General features: G+C 34.3%; 1 long non-coding RNA gene and 1 other non-coding gene across 3 annotated transcripts in view; both read right to left on the bottom strand.

The window, feature by feature from the left end:
• The window catches only part of LOC122236538, a 310323-nt gene that overhangs the window by 17009 nt on the left and 277744 nt on the right, over positions 1-15570 (bottom strand). For both annotated transcript variants that reach the window (XR_006214583.1, XR_006214585.1), the window contains exon 3: positions 9366-9485. This is a non-coding gene — a long non-coding RNA (uncharacterized LOC122236538). The remainder of the gene's footprint in view (positions 1-9365; positions 9486-15570) is intronic.
• On the bottom strand, positions 1165-1268 carry LOC122232305. Its single transcript, XR_006209640.1, has one exon. It is a non-coding gene; the product is annotated as a U6 spliceosomal RNA (small nuclear RNA).

The following is a 15570-nucleotide window of genomic DNA, read 5'->3' as shown; positions in this document are numbered from 1 at the left end:
TATTAAATGAGATATAGAAAATAGTGGGCATGATAAAAACACTGGATATTTTGACTGAAGTAAAAACCATACAATATGGTTATATACAGTAAGGCAATGGTTGTTGAAGAGTAGGGTTTAGACCAGAAGCATCAGCATCACATGGAAAATTGTTAAAAATGCAAATTCTCAGTCCCCATCCCAGAGGTCCAGGAATCTTTGTTTTACTAAAAGGCCCTTCAGGTGATTTTGATTAAACATAGTAAGGGGATAGTTTTGACTGGCATATGGAACCACCTACAGAGCTTTTAACAACCTAATTACAAATTTAATGTGCATTAAATTTACACTTCTTTGAATCAGGTGTGTAAAGAATACCTATCTTTATATCTCTTTTAAGTACAAATGATGGGACCTAGTTTTTTATTGATTGTAGGATAGTTACAAACTGTCCATTAAAGAAAGATAAACTTGGCGTTATTCCATTTGGAACTGAATTACTTTTGTCATGACTCTCTATTCAATCAAGGCTCTCTGATTTCTCTCCCTTCACCTTTGTATTTTATTTCTTCCTGGATTGAGTGGGTTCACATATGTTCTTTAATTCAAGGAGGAATGGAGCGAGAAGCCTCATAACTATTCTCTGTCTACAGTGACCCACAAGTGGGATCAGTATACTTCATCTTCAAAGCTGTATATGTCAATCATAATTGATACCTTGGACCTGCTATGTCCTCAGGTAGCCTGCTGCACATACTCGACCTCTACCTTGTCCCTCTCCCAGAGTACTTAGGGGGCTCTATTTATCTAACCCACACTTTTATCCCTCAGAGGAGACGGAAAGAGTTAGAGAAGCCTCCTTTACTGCACTGGGGTGTGCTGGAGGCTGCCTTTGGGTGTGAGACCTGCCTGAGCAATTCTAACCGCATTGTTACTCTTCCTCTCTGACAATGTGCTGCATGCAGCACTATTCTTGGTAGGGTGCAACTCTAGCTTCTGAAAGCTTTTTGTTGTTGTTGTTTTTTGCTTCCCTTTCAACTACAACCAGAGAGTGAGGCATTGGTTTCAAGAATCTACCTCACATAGATTCCTCAGATCATCCTCCCACCAGCTCTTAGACTAGGGAAGGGATTACTCCAAAATCAGTTTGCATACCTCTCCTGTCCTTTGTCTACATCATACCCTCTACGCACCTGATCCTTCATGAGTCTGCGTGTCATCCTGACACAGGGACCATGCTAATGTCTGCACCTTTCCAATTTTAGTATGTGTGCTGGTGAAGCGAGCACTGGACCTAATCCTTCACGTTGTAGTATGTAACAGGTGTATCCAAGCTTTTGGAATTGCCTTAACTACACCCTAACACTATCTTTAAAGTTTTTACTTTTAATAATCTCAGCTTTTTTTGATATAAAACATACATTTTCAAATAAATACATAAGTTAAATGGTTGGATTATACAATGTTAAATGTTGCCTTATAATTATATTCTCCACATTGGATTTGAAAAATAATCTATAAAGAAAATCCACTGACTTTGTTATTCTATGGGTATTCTTCCAAACTTTGACATAATGCATGCCATGGACTTACTAGCATCAAGGACTGTTGGGAATAAAATGCCTAAAAAATTGTCTTTTAAATTTTTAAATTTGGTTGCAGTGCTTAAAGAAGTAACTCTGGATTGAAGAGCAGAGAATAAGCAACAGTAAATGTATTTACTTAATTATTTAGCACAACACATATTGATCTGAAGAGACCATTTTAAGTACTGGTTTTGGAAACTAGAAATATAACAAAATACAATTAGTAATATAACTAGAAATATGAACTAACATTAAAACAAGTAAGAATCCTCCCCCACAAGTAGCTTTCAACTTAATAAAACCTGAATTAAAGAACGTTGACTCTTTATGTCACTGGGAAGTCATTACTGTTAACTTCTAAAGGTCTTATGTAACTTTGAAACATGTTTTTGACCATACTTAAAGGAGGCAGATCTGTTTCAAAGTCATTGTTGTATTATTTTTCTCCATGTAGAAATATGTATTTCAAATAGAAAACCAGGCCTTGGTCAGTTTTAACTCCCTAATAAGATTGTATAGATATGCCATGATACAATGTGTGAATATAATTTATACATAACTTTTATTTATAATAGGGACTGCATATAGCCCAGTATATGAAAATCTATAACAGTATTACAGGAGAAGCTCAGACAATTTAGAACTAACTTTCAAGTTTTTCAGTCATGAATAAAATATAGTCATAAGAGAAATAAAAAGCTACCTATTGAATTATGTCACCATCATGCTATGAAAGTATGTATGTCTAAGAAAAAATTATGGAGAAAATATAAATTATATGATTTTTTACCTTGTATCATATAGATATAGAAATGGTACATTAAATGATAAAATGTGTCTTATTTTAAAAGTTTTGAATCATAGCAAATATGAATAAAAATTAAATCATATCAGTAAAAATACTCTTATCTAAACAGCCTTGAGGTATATCTTTTAATTTTACAAACATATGTGTTTCTAAATACTGTCATGTATTGCAAATATTAAGCAATTTTCTAATAAGCTTTCATTATTTACTTTGAAAACAGCTTATATTCCATTCAATTTAGAAAAAAACAAACTGAAATTTACCTCATTGCAAAGTTTAAAATATTTGATTTAATGCCAACCAGTTGCTGTATTTTAAAGCCTAATTTCAAAAGTGGGTATTGAGAGGAGGAATCAAACATAAACTGTGTATTTTGCTAATGGTGCAAACTGGTCTGAATGAACAGACAGGCTGGAAATAGAAAAGTCGATGAGGTAATCAATAAACTCAAAGAAGGATGAAATAGAGGATACACAAGTCCCATGATTAGTAAGCAGACAAGAATTCATAGCAGCATCCCCCCACAAAATACAATCTATTTCTCTAATATTTGGTGAAGGAATTAATCTGGAAACTGAACATAAATTCAGGCTCTCAATCTAAAAGGTACATTATTGAGAAAATGGAATTAAATACGTAATCATATTTAAAAATTATGTCCAGGTGCAGGATGTTACTTGAATTCATAATTATTATCTTTATTATTTAAAAAATATATGCTATTTTATAAATACTTCAAATAATTTAGCACTTTGAAAATCTCTACTCCTCGTGCTCAATTAAGCTTTAAAATAAAAACTGTTAAATATTCTTTCTATATGGCACCACTGTGATTTTCCCTCTCATAACTTTACAGTTATAGATTTTTGAATTTAACAAAGAAAAAAAAGGAGTCAAACATAAAGCCAAAAAATGTGGGAGACCATTTCTAACGAGTTTAATATATTTTGATTAAACACTATATATATATATATTAAATCTATTCTTAAGATGACCAGCATCATATAATTAAACATTATTTTGCCCACTAAAATACATTTGAGTTGAGATCACATATATATGCAAATTTATATGCAAAACAGAAAATAATAACAGTAAAGTCATAAAATCTAATTATGTCTAAATCACATGGCTCTATTATTACAGACATTTCTGTATCTTTGCCCACTTAACTGTCTCTTTCTTGCTCTTTCTACAGATTTATTCCTTCAAAAAAAGAATCAGAAATGATTGATGACTAAAGAATATTTAGTTCTACAAATAAATATATTTCATCTGAATGTCAGTCCTGGAAAGAATTAGCAATGGGGGGGGATTCCTATTCCACACATTCATACTTCTCTCTCTGTAACACACCACCCTAGGAAATGTTTCAAGCCTCATCTTTTTTTCCATCTTTGCCTCTTTTCCTAATCAAAATATATTTAGAGGAAATTATATTTTTATCAGTCTTTTATGCATAAATGTACAGTGTGTCGAGGTTACATGTAATAGCCTGTCAGTCTGCTTAAAAAGATAAAAATCCATTCAGTAGTACACAGGTGGGAGATACACTGTCGTGTGGAAGTTTTTTATTAGCACCAACTTACTCTATCAGTGCACAACTTCCCTGCTAAAATGAGGTTCTATAATCAAAGTGTCCACTATTGTAGTAGACAGTGCTTTTGCCTCTCTAGCAATTGCTCCCCCTGCTTCGTTTCTACCAAATACTCATTTTACGTCTGTCTCTTCTGAATTCCATAGAACTAAATAGATCTGGGGAACTTCCCTCAGTCCCCTGCTCCTGACTCCAATAGGGGTAAGTGCAGTTAATTTAGCCATTTGGTGCACAGAGCAGGTGAACGAGAAATGACTAGTTTGAAGGGAAAGACTCTTATTCCATGCTTGACAAAAAAAAAGGTTTTCACTTTCTCTGGGTGTGAACCAGGACCCAAAATGTTTCAGTGTCTCTGTCTGACATCTTATGGCAATGAGGGAAAGACATGCATTGATTAAATATCCAGAGAGAAAGAAAAAAACAAACAAAAAACCTGGATGGTCTTCCTATCTACCGCTATGTCAAATAATACACTATTTTACTTATTGTTTACATTTTTAAAGTTTGATTTAGAGTTTCCGTTACCTGCAGCAAATAGCAAGAGCCATGATGGCCCCTGAAATGCAAACCTTTAACATCCCCCTTTTAAGTTAGCAACTTAGTTCCAAAGGATTCAGTATAGGGGTGCCTGGGTGGCTCAGTCGGTTAAGTGTCCGACTTCAGCTCAGGTCACGATCTCACGGTCGGTGAGTTTGAGCCCCGCGTCGGGCTCTGGGCTGATGGCTCAGAGCCTGGAGCCTGCTTCAGATTCTGTGTCTCCCTCTCTCTCTGCCCCTCCCCCGTTCATGCTCTCTCTCTGTGTCTCAAAAATAAATAAACGTTAAAAAAAAATTTAAAAAAAAAGAAAAGGATTCAGTATAACTTTTTTATCAAAATACATTTTGGATTTTATGTATATTTTTGCTAGTTTTTGTGGTATAAGGTAATGGTTGATGTTGATTTGAATAACTGTTTCATGTCAGCACAAGCATGAATACTAATTGAACTAACCTATTTAATTTTCACAATAAAGAGGTGTTTTTATTCTCACACCACTTTTCAGAGGAGATCACCCCAAACAACAGAGTGATTGAGTGAGTTTATTAAGCAGCAGCTCCAGGATTGAACCCAGCCTGTTTAAGTTCAGAATCCATTCCTTATATGTCTACTCAAACAAAAATACTCCATAAAAGTTATCCAATAACTTCCATGAAAAGTTAATATTATGATGGATATTATTCCATCTTGGTACAGACTATATGTTTCTAATAATCCTGATTGGAGCTTATTTCTGCATTTGTTTTACTGAATAACAACAGATAAAAAGTGATGAAAGAAATGGAGAAACACTATGCTTACTCTCACGGTCTTCCTCTTCTAATATCTATTTGTTGTCACAGTGCTTTTCACTTCATTAATTTTGGCTGACATAGTTCTAATTTCATTTTCTGGCAAATTTATGGCATTATATTTCTTTTATTCTGTAAATGTAAATATTGGGTAGAAAGAGAAATCAAAACTAGAAAGGAAACAAGATTCCTTCTACGTTCTCGAGAGAAAAAGGAAAATAGTAATTAGAATGTAATCAAGAGAGAAACTGGTCAACATTACATATGTTGCACAAAAATAAAGAGCATTTTCTGAGTGTTTCGTGACTCCTAATGAGAGAGAATTTAATTAACATTTTAAAAATGAGGATAAGTCGTAATTTGTAACGGTTTTCTTCAATCCATGACCCTGTGTCATTTTAAACTTGAATTTTAGAGCATTTAATGCCACTTTATGCTTTCACCTTTCTCTAGATTTATATTTCTGTTAAAGAAAACAGTTATAACAAAGAATTAGATTATTAGTTATTCATTATGTTTGCTTTGGTTATTCCCACTCTGACCCCATACCATAGTACCAGGAACTGGTTTTAAATCACTTGTGGTAAAGTCCTTGCCTCTTTCTCATTTCTCACATCTGAGTTTCCAACTTAATCCATGTTTTCAAGTATCTACCCAGTTCAAAACCCACTAGTCCAATATCTCAAAATTGTCATTTAATTCTTATTAGATTGTGACTTAATTAAAATATCTTACCAAATAAGATATTTTAAAATAAATTAATTTTATTTTAATTTTAAATATTTAAATTTTTTAAATATTTAAATTTTAATTTAAAATAAATTAAAATATTTATCAAAGTCAAATATCACTGTGTCCATCCCTCACACTTATAGCCAGACTATTGCTGAAGGTGTGGTGTGAGTGTCTAGTGGGATCTTTTCCCAATCCTCTTGCTATATCTCTTTGGAAGTAACAGCTGAGCAACCAGAACTCTATCCTGCTATCTGCTGCTAAAAAGTCCATTGGTATGGATCATAGAAAGCTCAGTATTATTCCCTTGATCCAACCAACCAAACTCCATTCAAGGAAAAACTGTCACAGAGAATAACCTCTTCACTGCCAGATATGAAACAATTTCAATTCACTCATTGAAAATTTCCAGGGGTAGCCAGTTATAGGGAGGCTCCCACATTTTTGTGAGCCAGGAGAAATGGCTATAGATACAAAAAGTCATATTTACGGGGTGGGAGGGAAAGGAACCATTGTTTCATCACTCAGTCCGTAATGAAAGGAAAATAATGTTAATATTAATATTTAAATGTAAATAATAGTATTAAAATATCCTAACTTTAGATCTTATAGATAAAAGTTTGTATTTGTATCAAATGAAGACCAATGGACAAAACAATATATTTAGAAATTAAACCCTTTCAAAGAAAAGAGAGGGAATATAATAGATAAAATCCTAACATAAATATATATGAAAGCCTATTAATATTAGCAATTATATATTTGGAATTTTTTAATGTATATTTATTGTGTTTACTTATTTATTTTGAAAGAGAGAGAGAGAAAGAGAGGGAGCAAGTGAGGGAAGGATGGAGAGAGAGGGAGAGAGAGCTTCCTAAGCAAGTTCTGTGCTGTGGGCACAGAGCTCGACTCCGGGCTTGATTCCCTGACCCATGAGATCATGAACTGAGTGGAAACCAACAGTAAGATGCCTAACTAACTAAGCCACCCAGGTGCCCCTGGAATTTTTAGTAGATAAATAAAGATTCCAATTTTGACATTCGATAATAGTAAACATACTTGCTTCAGGGTACAACCAATCAAATAATTCAAACTATATTTTGAATTTATGATTATAACTTTTTTTATTCATCATGGCAGATGTCACCGAATTTTGTCTGTAATTAAGAAGATAATATCCCAGGCTTTGTGGGCCATATGATTCTCCAGTTTTCTTGCAACTACTCAAGTTTGCCATTTTAATGCACAAGCCTCCATAGGGCAATACATAAATGAATGGGCTTGGCTGTGCTCCCATAATCTTTATTTATAAATGAGAGGTGCCAGACCAGATTTAGATGGTGAGTAACAGTTTGCAGCCCTCTGACCTATTAGAACTATTATGGAACTTATAGGAGCAACAGTTGAACATTATCTAAAATAAAATTTAATAACATTTCTTCTTAATCATATTTCATAGTACCTACTTTGCTTTTCATCCTTATTAGATTGTTCTTTCCTATGTTTCATCTGTTTCTAATATGTGAAATATGTAGATATACTAATTTAGTAAGATGCACAATTGTTGACAATAATGAGTCTATCTCTACATTATTTAATCATGCATTCCGCTACACACTTCCTCAATAGCATTAATTAAAAACAAAAACAAAAACAAGAACAGACTTTGATTTATTTCTGTTCAGATATTTTTTAACACTTATTGAGCCACTACTATTTTTGGGCACTACATGTGCACTAGGGATAAAAGGTGATTAAGAGAATTCACACGCTAAAAGAAATTTACAGGGGCGCCTGGGTGGCTCAGTTGGTTGAGCAGCCGACTTCGGCTCAGGTCATGATCTCGCGGTCCTTGAGTTTGAGCCCCGCGTCGGGCTCTGTGCTGACAGCTCGGAGCCTGGAGCCTGTTTCAGATTCTGTGTCTCCCTCTCTCTGACCCTCCCCCATTCATGCTCTGTCTCTCTCTGTCTCAAAAATAAATAAACGTTAAAAAAATTTTTTTAAAAGAAATTTACATTGAGTGGGATCTTTATCTCTTTTTGGAGGATGGGACAAGCAGAAAAGCACTGACACAAAGGTACAAACAGTTGGTGACTGTGCAGTAAAGGATTAACTCAGCTGTTCTGGGCTGCCCAATACTGTACTTCTCCAAAGAAAGTTAAGGCCTTTGCCTAACTTCTGGGACACAATTTCTAAATCCTTGGATCCTGCCTGTTCCCTCCCTCCCTCCTTTATTCCTTCTTTCTTTCTTCTTTCCCAAAACAAACAAACAAACATAAAAAATAGGACTTCCAGTTTCCAGTTTCACATGTAAGGAACTTCAATGTTCCCACCCTATCCTGTCAACACTAAAAAATTGAACAGACTGAAAGTTCAACTGTTCTTGAATCTGTAAGGGAGGACAGAGGGGAAACTGTTGCCTCTCAGAGTGGAGACAGAGGTGAATCCAGGAGTTCTGGCTTACCAGAGAAGAAACTCAGGAGCAGGAACTGCCATGAGAACAGGTGCTGGGGTTGAAGACCCTGGACTGCGAATGACAAATTGCCGGAGGCTCTGTGTGGACAATTCTGAGTGAAAATTTCCAGGGGGTGCTGGTTATACGGAGGCCTCCACATTTGGGTGAGTTTTGTCTCCAGGAGCTTGCCTAGGCTTTCCCAGTAAATACTGGAGAAAAATCCCCTCATGCTTCCTTGCAGTAGGGAGAGGGAAAAAGGAGCCATCTTAAAATACACCAGAACACCGCTCTTCTCCACAAGGCCTGCCCTTAGAGGGAACTAGTTATTCTGAGACTAACCTGCTGGGGTGTTATCTGAGCCTAATTGACCTGGGGAAAGGGAATGCCCAACTCCAGTCCACTCTAGTCAAACACCATCCCCAAAACAGAGGTTTATGAAATCTCTGGCAGAGGTTCTATTCACGTCTCATGAATTCTTGTAGTGATATCTTGAAATATCATTTGGAGTCAATGGGAGACAGTGTTATTGTGAAATTAATGTAGTTATGGAACCACCACAAAATCTTGTTAAAAAAGAAGCATATATATTTCCACATCACAAATTTACTTTTTCAATATTTTATAAGCTATATTTAAATACAATTATTTCCTTAATAATTCTATAAATTATTTAATTTAAAAGAATTATTCTCAGAAGAGATCCTTTGATTTAATCAGACTACCAAAAGGGTCCACATCATTAAAAGATTAATCACCCTGTTTATTATACGCTACGTGTTTTGGAACTTTGAGTTTAGGGTGGTTGCCTTGGTTACCTGAAGCCTAGGCACTGGGGTCAGAACCAGGAGGATACCCTGAAGCAGGAAGTACAGATACTTACAAGCTCCCAGAGCATCTACAATCCATAAGAGGCAGCAGAGTGAACAGCAAAGAACATGTCTTCTGGAATCAGAGAGCTGAGTTTGAATCTTAACTTTAACCCTCATTCTCTACTCTTTATCTGAAAAATGGTAACAAAAATACCCATAGCAGAGTTGGTTTAAAGATTACATTATTCACTATGTGCAAGACACTGAATACATATCTGTCCTATGGTAATCATTCACTAAACACTTACCATTATTAATTTTTGAAGTAGAATGTTTACACAATTTCCATTAAAAAAATTTTTTTTAGAATGTTTATTTACTTTTGAGAAAGACAGAGAGACAGAGGTGTGAGCGGGGGAGGGGCAGAGAGAGAGGGCGACATAGAAGCTGAAGCAGGCTCCAGGCTCCCAGCTGTCATCACAGAGCCTGACACTGGGCTCAAACCCATGAACCGCGAAATCATGACCTGAGCTGAATTCAGACACTTAACCAACTGAGTCCCCCAGGTGTCCCTGTACAATTTCCATTTTATTAACAATCATGATTCCTTCTTCAAAATTAGCAATATTTGATGTTTTTATGAAAGTAAAAAAGTTAAATTTGAGATCACATTTTAATCTGAATTTCAGAAGTAATGAAACCATTTATTGGTTTGTGAATTATGTTTCATGTTATTTCCTTATTATTATATTATAAAACTGACCTCTGGTCTTTTTTATTTATAACAATTTTTTCACATGTTGTTTTCTTGTGAATTCTCAGAAAGCAGAGCCTGAGACAAAGATTTATATGACGACACTGTGTTGAGAAAGTGTAAATAGGAGAAGTGGAAGTGAAGGACAAAGGAATAGGAAGGGCAAGAAGAAGAGACAGTGCAAGGATGCTTATCATTTGGTACTAAAATGTACCGACTACTTGATCTCATGACAGTACTCTAAGTAGCAATAAAATGAGTGCATCTCAACAAGGACTGTATGAGAGAGGAAAGGTTATGAACTTATGTGACTGGCTCCTAAATCTCATTAGTCAAAGATTTGCAGTCCTAGAGTTTAACAGAACCTCAATTTAAGTTGCTCATGCAAATGAGCTGAAACATTTCAGGCCTCAAGGTCAACAGAGAAGTCCCAGATTTAGAGGAAAAAGTATATGGAGTGGGGGTGGTCAGAGTCCACCCATATGAAATCAGTTGCAAGCAGTAAAGGGTCAGCTGCTATACACGATCTCTGGGCTGGAACACCTGGCCAAAACCGGGGAGACAGGGCAGGATCTGAGGTGGTACTTATGAGATGCTTCATACAGATATCCAGATGTTAATCCTTTGTTGTAGATGTAACTTTTTCTTTTTTCTTTTTTTAATAGTTTAGGGTATAGAGATATTTAAATGTATATAGCCTGATATCTCTGTTTTAAAGATACTTTATTGGGTTGAATTTATATCATACCTAGTTGTATATACTATATTTGATTAATCTGAATAATCCTATAACTCTTCCTTAATGTCAATTAAAAGAGATTACTCCTCTGTCTGTTAAGATTATATTTCTAATATATTTAACAGACTTAGATCCAAGCAGTATTGTTTGGATCAATACAATACAACAATACCTCTTGGTATGTTCCTCTTGAAATGGAGCTAAACTGAACACTTCCTAACTACCTGTAGTTATGAATTAAGAATGACTTTATAAGTTTAGTTAATTAACAAACATTTTTTGTAGTTATTTTTCTTATACTGTCAAGCAGGCATATATTTTTTTTTACTTTCCTTTCTTTCTGGAACACATTTTAAAATAAAGTGCTGATAATGATCACAAAGTTATGCCTCAAAAATAGCTGAAATGGTAAGAATTTTTAAAGAAAAATAATTATTTCCCCCTATGAAGGGCTACAGAATTACCTATTCCTTTGTTATACATGGCATTAGAAATGGAATTAAGTACTAAAATTATCGCTATAAATTCTTGTCTTTTATAGGAGGGATATTTTATAGTTGATTGCAAGCTCAATGTCCCATATTAGCAATTCATCATTTTACAATATTAATATTCATTTTTACTAAATATGGAAACTTCACATAATCAGCAATTTCCTCATCAATTTGGGAAAATCAAATTCATTATTAAGAGTTAGTATAATATTAACAGCAAAATGTCATTCCTGGTTTAAAAATAAACAAGTCTTGATTTACTTATTATACCTAGTTTTGCATGTTATAAGGAGAGAAAAAACTTATAATGTAATTAATTTATAAATTATTTTAAAGGATATCTTACTCATTCAACCTATGGGTAAATGAGAGAAAGAAAAGATAAAATAAAAAAAGAAAAAGAAAGTTTATTATTTTTTTTCTTTCTGAAATTACCAACACAAATTGCAAATGCACTTCTCATAGTCTAAACATAGACTTCATTCTTAGTCAATATCAATCTTTTCTTGGCCAATATAAATGCAAAATTAAGACTTAATTGTATCTATTTATATCAGAGAACTATTTAGAGGTTCTGGGCAAAACTACTGATCACAGAGAAATATCTGTTTCTATTCCAAGAGAAAATATGGCAAGGAAGGGTACAATTACATATATTAGAGTAAAAGGAAGGGTCTTGTGTTGCTAAGACAAATAAAGAATAAAGTGGTTAGAAATCTTTCACAAAAACTTCGTGGATATATTAATATCTTATTGCTATATTCTTTGATTACTGAATACACAGTTAAATTATAGTTTACATTAAAAAATACAATCTTTATGTTTGTTCACAAATTGGGCCCATTGTTTACATATGGGACTTAAAATAGCCTTTATTCTTTCTGAAAGAGGCATGCAAGGATCTTTCAAATGAGAAAATAATTGTAATTCATAACAAAGATTTATATTGTCTCTGATATTTTTTTAATAAATAGAGTTAGGAAATAGTAAGAACAGTATTTTATAAAACAATCAAACATGAAGTAAATAAAGTGAATCAAGTGCCATGCCTATAATATTATATAAATTCTCAATAATTCCTCAGACTATTGTAATATGATTTGCTTTTATCTGCCTTAGCTACTAAACTTCCAAACTTACACATATATAGACAACTAATATTTTACAAGGGAGTCAATTCAATGGGAAAAAGATAAGTCTCTTCAATAAATGCTATTGTTAAATATGTATAATTATGTGCAAAAATTTTAAATTAGACCTACTGTCTTAACAGCATTCAAAAAAAAAAAAAAACTCAAAATGGATTAAATACTTAAATAAAATACCTGAAACCATAAATCTCATAGAGGAAAACACAGGAAAAAAGCCCTTTGACTTTAGTTATGGCAATGACTATTTTGGATAGGACAGCAAAAGCACAAACAACAAAAGCAAAAATAAATAAGTGGGACTACCAGACTGAAACTTCTGCTCAGCAAAAGAAATAAAAAAATAAAATGAAAAGATAACCTACAGAACAGGAGAAAATATTTGCAAACCATGTGTCTATAAAGAGTTACCATCCAGAATATAAAAGGAACATAGAATGTAATTACAAAAGCAAACAAACAAAAAATCTGATTAAAAAATGGGCAGAAGAACTGAATATACTTTTTTCCAAAGAAGACATCTGTATGGAGCCTGATCCATTAAAAGATGAATGATCTCACTCGTATGTGCAATCTGAAAAAGCCAAACTCACAGAAATAGAGTAGAATGGTGGCTGTCAGGGGCTGAGGAGATGGAGGAAATGGGAAAATACTGGTTTAACAGTATAAACTTTCAGCTATTCAATGAATAAATTCTGGATCTGTATATCATAGTAACTACAGTTAACAAATCTCTATTATGTACTTGAAAGATGCTGAGAGAGTAGATCACCACAGGAAAACATGATAATTATGTGAGGTGATGGAGGTGTTTACTAACCTTCTTGTGGTCATTCATCATTTTGCCATATATATGTGTATCATAACATCACATTTTATACATTAAAATAACACAATATTATATGTCAATTATATCTCAATAAAGCTGGAAAAAATTAAAACTATATTGCTTAAGCTGAAAATGAATAAATAATATTGCTATGGTCACGTGATTTACGATGTTATCAGTAGAACAAAACAGAAAGCATAGAATTAGCTCCACAAATATACTGATATTTGCTAGAGTTAGCATTACACAATCTATATAAAAATAATAATTCAGGGGGCACCTAGGTGGCTTCAGCTCAGGTCATGATCTCATGGTTTGTGAGTTTGAGCCCCACATCAGGCTCTGGACTGACAGCTCAGAGCCTGGAGCCCGCTCTGGATTCTGTGTCTACTTTTCCCTCCCTCTCCCCTGCTCATGCTCTGTCTCTGTCTCTCAAAAAATGAATAAACATTAAAAAAATTTTTTAATAATAACAATTCAGTATGTGACTTCAGATAATACCCTATCCATAAGGAGAAAAACGAAACTACAACACTACTTAGAGCATATCTCAAAGCAAATATAGGTCTTCCTTGACTTACAATAGGATTACATCCTGATAACCCATCATAGTTGAAAATGTTTTAATTCGAAATGTATGTAATACACATAACCTATCAAATATCATGATGTTCTCAGAACACTTACGCTAGCCTACAGTGGGCCAAATCATTTAACACAAAGGCTATTTTATTTATTTTTAAAAGTTTATTTATTTTTCAGAGGGAGACGGAGAGAGTGAACAGGGGAGGGGCAGAGAGAGAGAGAGAGAGAGAGAGAGAGAGGGAGAGAATGTCAAGTAGGCTCTGTACTGTCAGTATGGAGCCCAATATGGGGCTTGAACTCACAAACCATGAGATCATGACCTGACCCAAAACCATATGTTGGACGCTTAACTGACTGAGCCATCCAGGCACCCCCACAAAGCGTATTTTAAAATAAAGTGTTGTTGACAGTGCTGCTATAAATAGCCAAATTATGGAAAGAGTCTAAATGTCCATCAACTGATGAATGGATAAAGAAATTGTGGTTTATATACACAATGGAGTACTACATGGCAATGAGAAAGAATGAAATATGGCCCTTTGTAGCAACATGGATGGAACTGGAGAGTGTGATGCTAAGTGAAATAAGCCATACAGAGAAAGACAGATACCATATGTGTTCACTCTTATGTGGATCCTGAGAAACTTAACGGAAGACCATGGGGGAGGGGAAGGGAAAAATAAGTTAGAGAGGGAGGGAGCCAAAATATAAGAGACTTGTAAAAACTGAGAACAAACTGAGGGTTGATGGGGGGTGGGAGGAAGGGGAGGGTGGGTGATGGGTATTGAGGAGGGCACCTGTTGGAATGAGCACTGGGTGTTGTATGGAAACCAATTTGACAATAAATTTCATATTAAAAAATATAAAGTGTTGAATATTTCATGTAATTTCTGGAATACTATACTGAAAGTAAAAATGAGAATGGCTATATAGGTAAAGGTTGGCTGTAAATGTGTTGGTTGTTGACGCAGGTGATCCTGTGGCTGACTGGGAGTTGTGACTGGCTACCCAGCATCATGAGACATTATCACACAAGATATCACTAGCTCAGGAGAACATCACAATTCAAAATTTGAAGTATGGTTTCTACTGAATGTGCATCGCTTCTGAACCATCATAAAGTCAGAAAATCCTAAGTCAGACCATTGTTAAGTCCGGGATTGTCTGTACCGACATATTAAATATGTTAAAAGTTTTAACATATTTAATAGAACTATTAAATTCCTCAGAGTATGGAGGAATTTAATAGTCAAATATTGAGAAAATTAAGACATATCTTTAAGAATTGGTATAGAAAAGGTCTTTAGAAAGCATAAGTAGCACAAATCATAAAATAGGTGAATTTTACTACATTTAACAAATAAATCCCATTTAATAGGCATAATATATTACCATAAGCAGAAAAGAAATATGTGTCCACAATGTATAAGACAGTCCTTTTGAAGTGATAAGAACAAAAATGTTCCAATAAAATTGGACAAAGCTGATAAATGGGAATTCACCCAGAAATAGATAAAAATGGGTAAAGCACGTGAAAACAGTGCTCAGATGCACTGGTCATCAGGAAACTAAAATTAAAACATGTCACAATTATCAGATTGGAAGAAAAAATATTAAAGCATTCTAATGCTCAATGTTGGTGGTGGTGTTGTAAAATGGGAACTATGATAATCTATTTTTGGAAATGTTATTTTGTATAACCATTTGGGAGATTAATTGGTACTGTC

The sequence above is a fragment of the Panthera tigris genome, chromosome A1 (assembly GCF_018350195.1).
Source record: "Panthera tigris isolate Pti1 chromosome A1, P.tigris_Pti1_mat1.1, whole genome shotgun sequence".
NCBI classification, from domain to species: domain Eukaryota; kingdom Metazoa; phylum Chordata; class Mammalia; order Carnivora; family Felidae; genus Panthera; species Panthera tigris.
The sequence above is the reverse complement of the archived record's forward strand: the minus strand, read 5'-3'. Positions and strand labels throughout refer to the sequence as shown.